We start from the raw sequence: 14,224 nt of genomic DNA on the forward strand, positions 1-14,224 counted from the left end.
ATATTTGGTAATGCCATTTGGATTGACTAATGCACCTGCTGTTTTTCAGGCCTTGGTTAATGATTACCCCAATAACAAGGTCAAGGTCAAGGTCAAGGTTTTTATTAGTGTCCCAAAAGGGCAAATAGGTTTACAGCCGGAGTAGTGGTTTAAAACATACAGACAAACAGGACAACAACAGACATGAAACACCATAGCATAAAACATAAGTCTGGGCGCATCTAGTGCAGGATATAAGACAAAAGGCTACATTCAGAAATATAAAGTGCCGGTCATAAAGTGCTTGTTTCATCATCGTCATCATCATCATCGTCATCATAGTGCACGAGATAAAGTGCAGAGATAAAACAGAAGGCTATATTCAGAGAATAAAGTGCCGGTCTTAAAGTGCTTGTTTCATCATCATCGTCATCATCATCATCATCATAGTGCACGAGATAAAGTGCAAGAGATAAAACAAAGGCTACATTCAGAAAAGTAAAGTGCCGGTCATAAAGTGCTTGTTACATCATCATCATCATCATCATCAGTAACATTATCTTTTACCTGTTACTGGCAGCATTGATTGCACGAATTGAAGCAGGAATAAAGGAGTGCTTGCATCTGTTATTTTTGACACCAGGGGCACCCAGACGACGGCCAGATGGCAACATGCTATACTCTGGTTCGAGTGGGTGGGCTCTATCTTGCCGGATGGACCTGGCCTTCATGATCAGTTGTCTGTTATAGAAGGGGTCGAGGCTCTCCAACTGGATGCCAGTAATTTTTGAGGCGGTTTTGACTATACTTCAAAGAGAATTTGTATCCTTAATGGCGAGGTTACCATACCAACAGGTGATAGAGAAGGAGATAACAGAATGTACATAGGCACTGTAAAACAATTTCATCAGGTCTCTATCGACATTAAATCTGGCCAATTTCCTTAGACAGAAAAGGCGTTGCTGGCCCTTCTTACACAGCATGTCAGTGTTTACATCAAATTTCAATTTGCTGTCAATAATCGTGCCAAGATATTTGTAACTGGGTACGATTTCCACTGGCTGGCCACAGATATCAGTGTTCTGGGTGGGATGGGGAAGTCAAAACAGAGCTCTTTTGTTTTTGAGATGTTTAATTCAAGGAACGCATCACTACAGCAGGACAAGCGCAAACAGTTGCAACGTTTTCTTGGTTTTGCCAATTTCTATAGATTGTTCATTAGGAATTACAGCACTATTGCAGTCCCACTTACAGCCCTCACGTCCACCTCTATCCCCTTCCATTGGAATTCTGCAGCAGAAGCAGCTTTTGATGATCTTAAGGACCGTTTTGTTTCTGCCCCTGTCCATCCAGATCTAGACCTGCAGCTCATTGTGGAAGTGGACACCTTTGACCCTGGGTTGGGGGCGGTTCTGTCTCAACTCTCCCCTACTGGCTTTTCTCTCACGCAAGCTTGATTTTGCAGAAAGAAATTATGATGTCGGCAACAGGGAGCTTTTGGCAGTTAAAGAGGCATTGGAGGAGTGGCGCCATCGGCTGGAAGGTGCTGTCCAGCCCTTTTGTATGGACTGATCATAAGAACTTGTCATACATTCAGTCAGCAAAGCGACTTAAATCATGGCAAGCAAGGTGGGCTTTGTTTTTTGGCAGATAAAATATTTCTCTCACTTATCGTCCAGGTTCCCAGAATGCAAGAGCTGATGCTCTATCTGGTCAATACTCTGTGGAGGAGAGTGGTACCGATCCTGAACCCATTGTGCCACCTACCTGTATAGGCTACTCGCCGCCGTCACCTGGGAGATCGAGTCGAGGGTCCTGCGAGCTCAAACTCAACAGCCTGACTCTGGTAACGGCCCTCAAAATTGTCTGTTCGTCCCTGATGCTGTGCGCTCCCAGGTCCTTGAATGGGGCATTCTATCCATTTGACATGTCATCCAGGCATCAATCGGTCACTGTCCTTCCTTCGTCAGCGGTTCTGGTGGCCATCTATGGTCGATGACACTCAGTCCTTCATCTCTGCCTGTTCTATTTGTGCCCGTAATAAGACCTCCACAAGACCTAGTTCTGGCCTTCTTCGACCCCTGCCGGTTCCGAATGGTCCGTGGTCACATATAGCTGTGGACTTTGTCACTGGCCTGCCACCATCAGGAGGTAAAACAGTTATATTCACCATCATTGATCATTGCTCATTGATCATTGATCATTGCTCTGCTTAAAGAGCTGGTGCCATATTTTTGTACTTTTTCTGTTTTTCATGTGTCTATGAGGTTGATAGAACTTCATTAAGCCCACCGGTGGTGTTTTTATGGTGTTTTATGTCTTCTCTGACTATTTGGAGTTTCTTCCTGGAGGCTGAAACCTTGAGGGTCAAACGTGCCAATAGAGAAACAGCGCTTTAGTGACATCACAAAGCCATACCCTTCCCCTCATTATCATAACACAACAGGTGTGGGCATGAGGAGGAGGAGGGACTAGGACAGGTGGGTGGTGCTAAGGTGGTGGAGGAGGTGCTAAGGTGAGAACCAGGTATACTTAATGAACTGGAGGCGTGTCCACATAAAAACACCATTTTAACACTTACTGTACACTTTTTTTTTTTTTGAAAAAAATCCTTACATAATAATAATACCTTATGATCAGGTTTTAGGGTTGAAAAATATCATGGCACCCCATCTTTAAGCTTCCTTCTGCTAGACAGACTGCAGACCTCCTGGTGGACAATGTGTTCCGTTTGCATGGCTTATGTTCTGACATCGTCTCAGACAGAGGTCCCCAGTTCACCTCTCACGTCTGGAAGGCCTTCTGTACTAGTAGAGGCCCTAGGAGGGGTCCACGCGCACCCTCTTATTTTTGGGCGGTGAAACCGCCCCTATAAGTGAGGTTTGGATATTTGTACAATATGCAGGAATGTGCATTGGCCAAAAATGTACAAATGTTTCTTCCATCATAAAGAGTGTTTCAATAAATGTATTTATTTTTTGTACATGATACACCTCTAATATAGGGATTTTGATGATCCCAAGAAAAAAAAGTGGTCCAAAGTGTGTTTTTTTCCAATGTTTTATTACTAGCCTCGCGTGGCCAGACAATATCACACGACACACTGCGTGGATATTAGTCTGGTCCCTATCAACGATAGATTTTTTTCCAAGGGGCGGTTACAAAAAATGCAAACGGACTCTATTGGTTAGACCTAAACCAATCAGAGCAGTGCTTCCTTGTTCACGAACTAATCAGAGCAGTGCTTCCTTGTACGTCATTGCTCCAAATAAGGTGATAAGCCCGCCCACATTTGGATACTGGGCCCTGGTTGGCTCCACACCACTGCGGAGGGAGAGAAATGGAATCTCTATGGAGGGGGGCCAGACCTAATCTGCCGAGGGCTAAAGTGCGATGCGATTTTGCAAAGGCAGATTCGGCTGGAACCAGGCTATTTTATTACCCCTATGAGACCTGCAGGATTGCTGGCTGAAACGCCGGCGAGACTGTCTTTCGGAGACTGTGGCACGCTCAAATTTAGACGTAGCCCAAAGATAGAGATACCATTTGATTGTAGACAACCTCAGGTTTCCAATGGGACCAACCTTGTCATACTACCTTGTCGGTAAGGGGGCTAAATACCTAAGGATTCAAAGTTAGACAACATTTTGGCGAAGGAAAAACGGCCATCACTATTTTCCAAATGGTCCCTTGAGCTGTCACCTCAATATATGTGAATTGAAATGGGTTACATGTATACCTACAAGCCTCCCCTGTACATAAATGCCACATTTATGCCAATCTCATGCAGTTGTGGGCAAGAATCATGCAGTTTATTGCATGCAGTACAAATATGTAATTTCCGCCTATTGTAAAAAGGAGACCACTTTACTGTATCTATAGCTGTATGAGATCACTGTACTGTATCTATAGCTGTATGAGACCACTGTACTTCATCTAGAGACCACTGTACTGTATCTATAGCTATATGAGACCACTGTACTGCATCTAGAGACCACTGTACTGTATCTATAGCTGTATGAGACCACTGTACTTCAGTGGTCTCTTCACTGTACTTCAGTGGTCTCTTCACTGTACTTCAGTGGTCAGCAGGAACTTAAAACATATGTGAGCATTTTAGAAAACCTTTACTTTTTGGATACGATGTGCAGAAAGGGGTAAAGTGGAAAATGTGCGACAATGTCCTGCTCAAACGGCACCGGGCCACGTAGGACCTCATCTCGGAGCTACATAGCGGAGGGAGAGGTTCTAAATGGGGCTACAACGTGTTATCAGGGGTTTGAAGCTTCTCCGGGTTTTTGATTGATGTACTTTATTTAGTAAGACATGAGAACATGGAAGTACAAATTCACAATACAAGGTCTACTAAACTGGAAGACTCATTAAGCACTGAGCTTGTTTAAGATGAGATCCCCATGCACATAAATCATGATGACATATTAGCCCTGAAACATGACTGTCATACCATGACAGTCATGGTGCCGAGTCCCCCTGGTCTAAAGTTGTGTTCGATTTTTTCACATTGCCATCTCTCACATAAACATAAACGTTCAGATTTCAAATATAAAGTGCTTACCACCGAGCCACGGATGTTACAAGGCGATGCGGACCGCGATGAGTACCCGTATCTCCCGTATTGTTCAATAAAAAGCATTTTAATCCCATCGCCGGCCATTTTCTTTTTTTGATTTTTTTTGTTTTGTAATGTATCAGAGTGCAATACACCTCCCAACCATTAGTGTCGCATGGTTGAAAGTATCGGAGACAATTTGGAGAAAATGGCCGGCGATGGGATTAAAATGCTTTTTATTTAACAATACGGGAGATACGGGTACTCATCGCGGTCCGCATCGCCTTGTAACATCCGTGGCTCGGTGGTAAGCACTTTATATTTGAAATCTGAACGTTTATGTTTATGTGAGAGATGGCAATGTGAAAAAATCGAACACAACTTTAGACCAGGGGGACTCGGCACCATGACGCTTGTATACAAGCGTCATGTGAACCATGGCTAGATGACATATAAGAGACAGACAGATATACGGTCCGTGTACGTTCTGGCAGTTCCACTTCTCTCCTCAGCGTGGGAGGCGAGAGGTGCAGACTTTGCGGGAGACGGGAGACGGCGGAGCCGACTCCAGCCGAGAGCTGAGGAGAGAAGTGGAACTGCCAGAACGTACACGGACCATTTACTTTATTAGCGAGCGTAGTTATGTCAGGAAAAGGAAAGAAAGGGAACGGCTCTAAGCGGCGCGGTCGACAGCCGTCCGGGGGTCCGCCGCAACAGCAGAGGACCTAGCCCTGAAACATGACTGTAGCCATGGTTCACATGACGCTTGTACCATGGCTACAGAGGACCATGCGGGACTTCTACGCTCCCCGTACGAGTGGAACAGAGCCTCCATGTATTCCACCTCCAGTGGGACCTGGTGGTACCGGGTCTGTGGTCCAGGACCACGATCACCGCAGCAGTAGAGCAGTGTTCAGTCAGCAAATATAACGGAGCAAATATAAGACTTCCGGTGGACGATCTCTTCAGAATAAGAGTACCCTCTAGAGTAAAAAGAAACCATTGAAAACCATTGAAAAACGGTTCATTTGCACATTAAAACTATAAATTAAGCATTTAAACGAAGCTATATATCACATATTATGTTTCTGTGTAACAAAAACGGATTTAAAACATTAATTATTTATCTAAATTGATAGATGCTGTTCAAAGGAGTGCATAGCCTATACAAATTGGACACTGGACAGGAGACGGTGCTTAGTGCCGGAACTTCTGAGGTACGCACGCGTTCAGGGAAACCCCCTCTACACAGCCACACTCTCCGCTAAGCGGCACTAAGGTGTAGAAAAAAGTGGCGGGCCGTCCAGTGAGGTCAGGGGTCAGAAAAGGGCCCTTTTCAGACAATAGTGTATACAAGTGGCCATACCCTAACCCAATACCCAGTAAGCAGAAAGTAGTCTTTAAGACGTTGAAAAGACGTTTTTACAGAACGTCTAGAAGACGTCTCCAAACACGTCCAGATTGAAAGGTTTTTTGACGTCTTTTCCGGGCGTTCAATAGACGTCATTATAATACGTTGAAAAGTCGTCTTTACAGAACGTCTAGAGGACGTCCCCAAACACGTCCAGATTGAAAGGTTTTTTGACGTCTTTTCTTGACGTTCGATAGACGTCATTATAATACGTTGAAAAGTTGTCTTTATAGAACGTCTAGAAGACGTCTTTTCCTGACGTTAGACAGACGTCAATACAAGTCTCATTATAGACGTCCTTTTTATACGTTTAGATGACGTTATTTCTGGACGTCTTCAGGCTGTCTACAGAGACCCCTTTTTAGACGTTATTTACATACCTATTCTGGACGTCTTCGGACTGTCTACAGAGACCCCTTTTTAGACGTCATTTACATACCTATTCTGGACGTCTTCTGACTGTCTACAGAGACCCCTTTTTAGACGTTATTTACATACCTATTCTGGACGTCTTCTGACTGTCTACAGAGACACCTTTTTATACATTTACATACCTATACTGGACGTCTTCTGACTGTCTACAGAGACACCTTTTTAGACGTCTTTTCTAAACCTGTAAATGACTTGATTTCAGGACGTTCAAAAGACATGTTAGATAAGATTGTTGGACATCCAGATGAGCTACATTTTTATTGACTGACCCCATTTTACACACCAACAGAAATGTCAAACAAGTCTCTATCTCCAAGGCTTAGCCTGCCGGCTGATCCATTTATTGGGGGGGGGTCGCTATCAGCCACTATAACATTTTAGCACTCACAAAGTGCTTTTACATACAACAGAAATAAAAAAACACGACAAGAAGCATTTAAATGATTAAGAACAACAAAAACACAAACTGCAGCAACTACATCTCAGGAAAAACAAAACAGCAGATACATATCACACCCGGTGAAGAAGGTCAAAGACATCCCCATTAATTGAAACTGGAACACTATAAAGAATTAAGCTGATAGATGGGTACTAGATGGCTGAAAAATTGCAACCCCCCTGAAAATGAATTTTCTATTTACTAAAGAACTGGAGAGACATGGAGACTCCTTTTCCTGAACAAACTCTATAGCAATGATTACTATTAGAATATAGAGCTTTAACCTTTTAACAAAAATAACATTTGTTTTGGCCAAAACAATCACTTTAAACATTGTATATTCCCAGTAAGCAGAAAGAGTCACAAAAGTCACAAAAATAGCAGATATACAACCTTGCAGTGCGACACGAAGTGACGTGCTGCAAGCTTGTACATCTGCCATTTCTGAATAAATCCTAAAATTCTATTTTTTCTTTTCTAATTAAAGCAATAAAACCTTATAAATAAAACCTTATAAACTATTTTTTTTTTTCTGCCCGATAATTCCCCTCTGCCAAAATAAAGGTCCACTACTCGTTACACTACAAGGCAAGCTATATGGCATTGTACCCGCCTCCCCCCACTCTCCCAGGGGCATGCTTCAGGTGGTCCGCTGTTGCCAATCGGACCTGAGACTCCGTTGAGGTAGGCTCCCATTTGATGACAGCCGCTACAATAAAAACAAAAAACAAACAAGAAAACGCATGGAAAATAAATAAATGCAGTTGTCACTCACATTTCTTTACATGGGTTAGATATAAATCAAGTTACATTGCATCAAGTATAATATTAATCAACATTCCATAATATTAAGCTTACTTTTCACTGCTGAAAATATCAAGGTGCCTTCTAGACCCCTTTTGTTCCCCTTCCCCTTCCCCTTCAGGTTGAATTTGGCCATCAGTTGATTGGTGAAGAGCCTAATCCCAGAGAAATTGATTACATACAAGATATACAAACTCCTTTTTGACAAATACTGTACACACACACACACCACACACACATACAGGTCAGTAGGCATACTGGGAAAGTTGATTAAGTCACTGAGAGAATTGCAAAACAAAAAGTGAACCAATAAGCAAATACCATGATCAACTGTTCTGCTCCAATGTATAAAGATCTGTCTTAATAAATATTACAAGTAAATATGTAAATAATGACTTTACCTGTCAAGTACTTTGTAAGTGCAGTCCTTCACATCTTTCCCCCCCACTTTTGACAGTCTACAAACCTATAAAAAAAAGCATTTATTTTATTAAGAATGCAGGCATGAGCTGTGAGCACAAGCAGGTATTGGGATCATTATGTTATATTGCTTATTCTTCCTGAAGTTAAATGAAGTTGTTTAATGATTAGCCAAAATATGTTTAACATTCACAAACTCATTAATAGGCCCTCCAAAAATTAGACACATTATATTTTGAGAATTTTTTGAAAATGTAACTGGTTATGACACTGGTTTGTTTCAATAAGCATCTTGTTTTCAGAGTGGTCTTTGTTGATGGCTGTACTGTCACTGTACAGTCAAGCGATATGATCATGCCACCAAGCCACCAAATCTACAGTTCTAAAATGTATAGAGCTGTACTTATCCATCCTACTACGGATTATATCGGCTCTTAAGATTTATATATTAACGTGTTGATTTGATAAAAAAAGATCAGCCGTTTGTACACCAGTGATTTTAATGCATTACATGATTCTTTACCTTATAGATTTTTAGGTCTGGGTACATTTGTCCATTGAGCACAACAATAGTGTTAATTTAAAAATGCTCACATTTATTATATATATATATATATATAATCTGCGCATTATGCAACAGCCACAGCAGCATGCTTGTAGCTTTGTTGTTTTTGTTGCTGTGCAATTTGCTGAGTTGGACTTCATTAGTGACTGAAAACATCTTACCAATGTCTCCCAATTCTCACTGTCAGCCAGAGATGCCTCCTTTTCATCAAATTCGTCCAAGGAATCCAGTCTTGTGATCTGGCTTAAAGCATTCGATGGATCGGTTCTCTGCAGCTTGTCAACCGTGTCCTGGATAGTCACCAGCTTGGTGAGGACCACCTACTGGAACTCTGGCATTAAAGAGAAAGATAAAGTTGAATTACTTACTATAAGTGCAAAACTATCATAACAGCAATGCATTTCTGCTTGGAGAAACGGGCTCTAGCGATCCCAGAAGAATCTGAGAAGATTCAAATAGTTACTCAACACTTGATTCAACAAAATAACCTAAACCCAGTGTTTTACAAAGCCTTTGTTATTTAATGTAAGAATAAAGTTAACAGATGATCATAGACTCCATCACATCACAATGTCATAAATGCCCTGTGTGCCATTAACACTTGGGTATGTGTGTGTGTGTGTGTGTGTGTGTGTGTGTGTGTGTGTGTGTGTGTGTGAGAGACAGTAAGCCATTGTGGTGTGGTGCGAAGGCAGCCAGATGAAAACCTACTGTAGGCTGATTGGGGTAATAAAGCCAGTTCCAAGGGGAATGCATAGTAATCCACCATAAGTAATTGGTTTTGGTATGACATGGACATTCTCTTATACTTACTCTCTGGGAGCATAGGAAATGTGGGCATTCTGGAACCTGATGGCCTTGCAGGAGTAGATGAATTACCTAAGCAAAAATAAAGGTATAGCCATGACATTTAATCATAATTTTTGCATGTGCTACATTAACGCAAACTAAAAACATGATTAATACTCACTAATGGACGAGCCCTCTACCACTGGGGTACTGCGTGGATCTGAGTAATGAACACCAGAAAAAGTAAATCATGATCAGTAGGGCTCTGTGATCTGACTGCATGATGATTTTATATGCAAGGAATGGAAATACTTACGACTATTTGACCTGTTTCGGCTATTGGACCTTGAAGAACCTGAAAAAAACAAAACAGACTGTCAGTCATGAGCCATATACTGCTATTGATACGAACGCTGATTTGGTGTTCAGTGAATGTCAATACATACGGCTATTGGATCTGTGGCCCGTGGACCTGGATAGACCTGAGCAAACAAAACATCCATCAATCAAAAATAATCAGCAGTGGTAGTGCAAACCGTGTTCTGCTTGCCAATTTCAGACATTGAATAAGAATACTTACGGGTGGTTGACCTATGATGTCCAGGGGACCTTGGTGAACCTGAGATATTCAAACCAGAGACAGTCAGTCAAAACCTATAGTTCTACTGATCTGTGCACTCATTTGTTATTCAGTGAATGCATACTCACGAGTAGTTGAACGGTTCCCATGAGTTGATCTTCCCCTGCCAACAGTCCTGGGAGAACCTGATGATTCCAAACAAGAAACATCAGTCAGTCATAACTAATATTGTGCTAGTGATGTGAATGCTGATTTGGTATTCAGTGAATGCAATACTCACGAGTAGTGGACCTTTCCTCCTGACTTGATCTGTCCCTGCCAACATTCCTGGCTGAACCTGATGATTCCAAACAAGAAACATCAGTCAGTCATAACTAATATTGTGCTAGTGATGTGAATGCTGATTTGGTATTCAGTGAATGCATACTCACGAGTAGTTGAACGGTTCCCATGAGTTGATCTTCCCCTGCCAACAGTCCTGGGAGAACCTGATGATTCAAAACAAGAAACATCAGTCAGTCATAACTAATATTGTGCTAGTGATGTGAATGCTGATTTGGTATTCAGTGAATGCAATACTCACGAGTAGTGGAGCTTTCCTCCTGACTTGATCTGTCCCTGCCAACATTCCTGGCAGAACCTGATGATTCCAAACAAGAAACATCAGTCAGTCATAACTAATATTGTGCTGGTGATGTGAATGCTGATTTGGTATTCAGTGAATGCAACACTCACGAGTAGTGGACCTTTCCTCCTGACTTGATCTGTCCCTGCCACCATTCCTGGGAGAACCTGATGATTCCAAACAAGAAACATCAGTCAGTCATAACTAATATTGTGCTAGTGATGTGAATGCTGATTTGGTATTCAGTGAATGCAACACTCACGAGTAGTGGAGCTTTCCTCCTGACGTGATCTGTCCCTGCCAACATTCCTGGGAGAACCTGATGATTCCAAACAAGAAACATCAGTCAGTCATAACTAATATTGTGCTAGTGATGTGAATGCTGATTTGGTATTCAGTGAATGCAACACTCACGAGTAGTGGACCTTTCCTCCTGACTTGATCTGTCCCTGCCACCATTCCTGGGAGAACCTGATGATTCCAAACAAGAAACATCAGTCAGTCATAACTAATATTGTGCTAGTGATGTGAATGCTGATTTGGTATTCAGTGAATGCATACTCACGAGTAGTTGAACGGTTCCCATGAGTTGATCTTCCCCTGCCAACAGTCCTGGGAGAACCTGATGATTCCAAACAAGAAACATCAGTCAGTCATAACTAATATTGTGCTAGTGATGTGAATGCTGATTTGGTATTCAGTGAATGCAATACTCACGAGTAGTGGAGCTTTCCTCCTGACTTGATCTGTCCCTGCCAACATTCCTGGCAGAACCTGATGATTCCAAACAAGAAACATCAGTCAGTCATAACTAATATTGTGCTGGTGATGTGAATGCTGATTTGGTATTCAGTGAATGCAACACTCACGAGTAGTGGAGCTTTCCTCCTGACGTGATCTGTCCCTGCCAACATTCCTGGGAGAACCTGATGATTCCAAACAAGAAACATCAGTCAGTCATAACTAATATTGTGCTAGTGATGTGAATGCTGATTTGGTATTCAGTGAATGCAACACTCACGAGTAGTGGACCTTTCCTCCTGACTTGATCTGTCCCTGCCACCATTCCTGGGAGAACCTGATGATTCCAAACAAGAAACATCAGTCAGTCATAACTAATATTGTGCTAGTGATGTGAATGCTGATTTGGTATTCAGTGAATGCAACACTCACGAGTAGTGGACCTTTCCTCCTGACTTGATCTGTCCCTGCCACCATTCCTGGGAGAACCTGATGATTCCAAACAAGAAACATCAGTCAGTCATAACTAATATTGTGCTAGTGATGTGAATGCTGATTTGGTATTCAGTGAATGCAATACTCACGAGTAGTGGAGCTTTCCTCCTGACTTGATCTTCCCCTGTCAACAGTCCTGGGAGAACCTGATGATTCCAAAGAAGAAACATCAGTCAGTCATAACTAATATTGTGATAGTGTTGTGAATGCTGATTTGGTATTCAGTGAATGCAATACTCACGAGTAGTTGACCCTTCTTCTGGACTTGATCTGTCCCTGCCAACAGTCCTGGGAGAAGCTGATCAGTCCGAACAAGAAACATCAGTCAGTCATAACTAATATTATGCTAGTGATGTGAATGCTGATTTGGTATTCAGTGAATGCAATACTCACGAGTAGTGGACCTGTCCTGTCCAAGAGAGCTGGGTGTACCCGAGCAAAAAAATAATACAAACAGCAGAGAATATGAAATATTGGTTTAAATCTTTATTTTGGAAAGAATGCAGAAATCAGAGAGAGCGCATAATAGGCTCTATGCACAGCAGCCACATTGGAAATAAATTGGGCCTCTTCCTTTCTTACTTCACAGGTTATTATAATAAAGGCTCTGTTCTATTGAGTGAAGCAGTGGTTACATTTTTTATTATTTCAAGGACCCCCAAAACTCTGTACAAATGGAACCAAGGGTCCATTTGTACACTCAGAGCACACCTCTAAAGGGGCCATTTGGAACCCCCTCAAGGAACCACGAGGGTCCTTGGACCACACTTTGAGACACTGTTGTAGCAAAGTGTTTCCAGTAAGCCAACGTGCCCAATATCAGCACTCGTTGGAAACACCTATGAAGGAAGTAAGGAAGACACCAAATTTCTTTCCAATATGGCTGCTGTGCATCAAGCCTATTACGTTTGGGGTGCTCGGGTGGCACCGGGGTAATGTTAATCTCAGCAACAACTCACCATCGTTTGATGACTCCATCGCATTTCTTGGGCTCGGTAAGGTAACGTAATTGCTTGAACCAGATGCGCCTAAAAGCAGATTCAGTGTGTTGTAATACTATTTCAAAGAATGACGTATGAACATGTGTATGAACATCTCAGTAACAACTCACCATCCTTTGATGCTTGCATCATTGGTGGTGTTGGAAAGGGGGGTATTTCAGAGTTTACATCTAAATACAGAATGACGCATGTCAATCACTAATTCCAACAGAGCATGAGCAAACTACTTGATTTTTCTATCAACTGTTAATGAATGCCAAAACATTTACCTTCATGTCTCTCTTCAGTCTCCGCCTCAGTCGCATCAGAGTCCAGTTCAGATCCTTAATAAGTATTAAATATTTCATTTTTATCATCATCATCAGCAGCAGCATTTTGTTTTACATGAAAATAACGTACCTCGAACAAATCCCTCATACAACTTTTTTTTCTGCTTCCTCTTCGGAGCAACGACCTCATCATCCAACTCCTCTGCATGGCTGGTTTCTGCATAATTCTCACAGTCCCTGAGATTTTCTGAAAACGGACACTTACAGTTCATACATGACATCATAGATTAAATATATCATTACTCCACACGATACCATTGTATGAAAAGTATAAGGTTACCTGAGGTGAATTTCACTTTCACCAGTCGAAATTTTAGCCAGTCATCTTTTGGCATGACATGATTGAGAAAACAGTATTTGGTCTTTTTTATTGGCCACCTTACTGTCCCCTCAGTCAGATCAAGCCATATTTCAGGGATGACCCCCTCCATTACTTTATCATTCTCCTTCCAAACTGCCCTGGCGTATTGCATGATCTGCAAGCAATAAGGGAGAAAAAAATGGAATCATGTAGTGATCTGCAAAGTTATTCACGTCCGTCAACATTTAGATGTATAAAAACATTATTAAAGTCAAGCAAAGGCGAATGGCATGCCAACCTGTATCTTCAATGTTCGATGCCATGGCGCAGAGGAATCAGGACAGAACCATTGTTGTAAGCTAGATAGGCCACCTTGCGAATAAGTTCTGTTTCATCAACTTCTCTTCTTTTGAATACAACACTATTCTTTATATACACAATGTTCAAGAGCTTTGACTGACATGGTTTGTCAAAGAAGTCCACAGTGTGGCTCTGCTTTATCACCTGACAAACTACTGTCCCATCTCCTCTCCTCTCTTGAACAAAGGCAAACCCGTCTTCCAACAGGAAACAACTGTCCCTCTGACGTGTAGAAATGTACATTTTTGGCCTTGCGTCTACCGGGGTATTGGGATTCCTCTGGGCGTGCTCAAATTCAAACATTCGTTTGGACACCTGTGCTAATGGGTTTCTTCCAGTCCTCACTAGTCTCTTTAACAGCTGCAAGTGGTTCTCAAAAGGAA

At 42.0% G+C, this 14,224-nt stretch overlaps 1 protein-coding gene across 1 annotated transcript in view; it reads left to right on the plus strand.

The window, feature by feature from the left end:
• The window catches only part of LOC308079209 (epoxide hydrolase 1-like), a 526,014-nt gene that overhangs the window by 438,246 nt on the left and 73,544 nt on the right, over positions 1 to 14,224 (plus strand). The window lies entirely within an intron of this gene.

Source organism: Gymnoscopelus braueri, assembly GCF_963280865.1.
Source record: "Gymnoscopelus braueri genome assembly, chromosome: 3".
NCBI lineage: Eukaryota > Metazoa > Chordata > Actinopteri > Myctophiformes > Myctophidae > Gymnoscopelus > Gymnoscopelus braueri.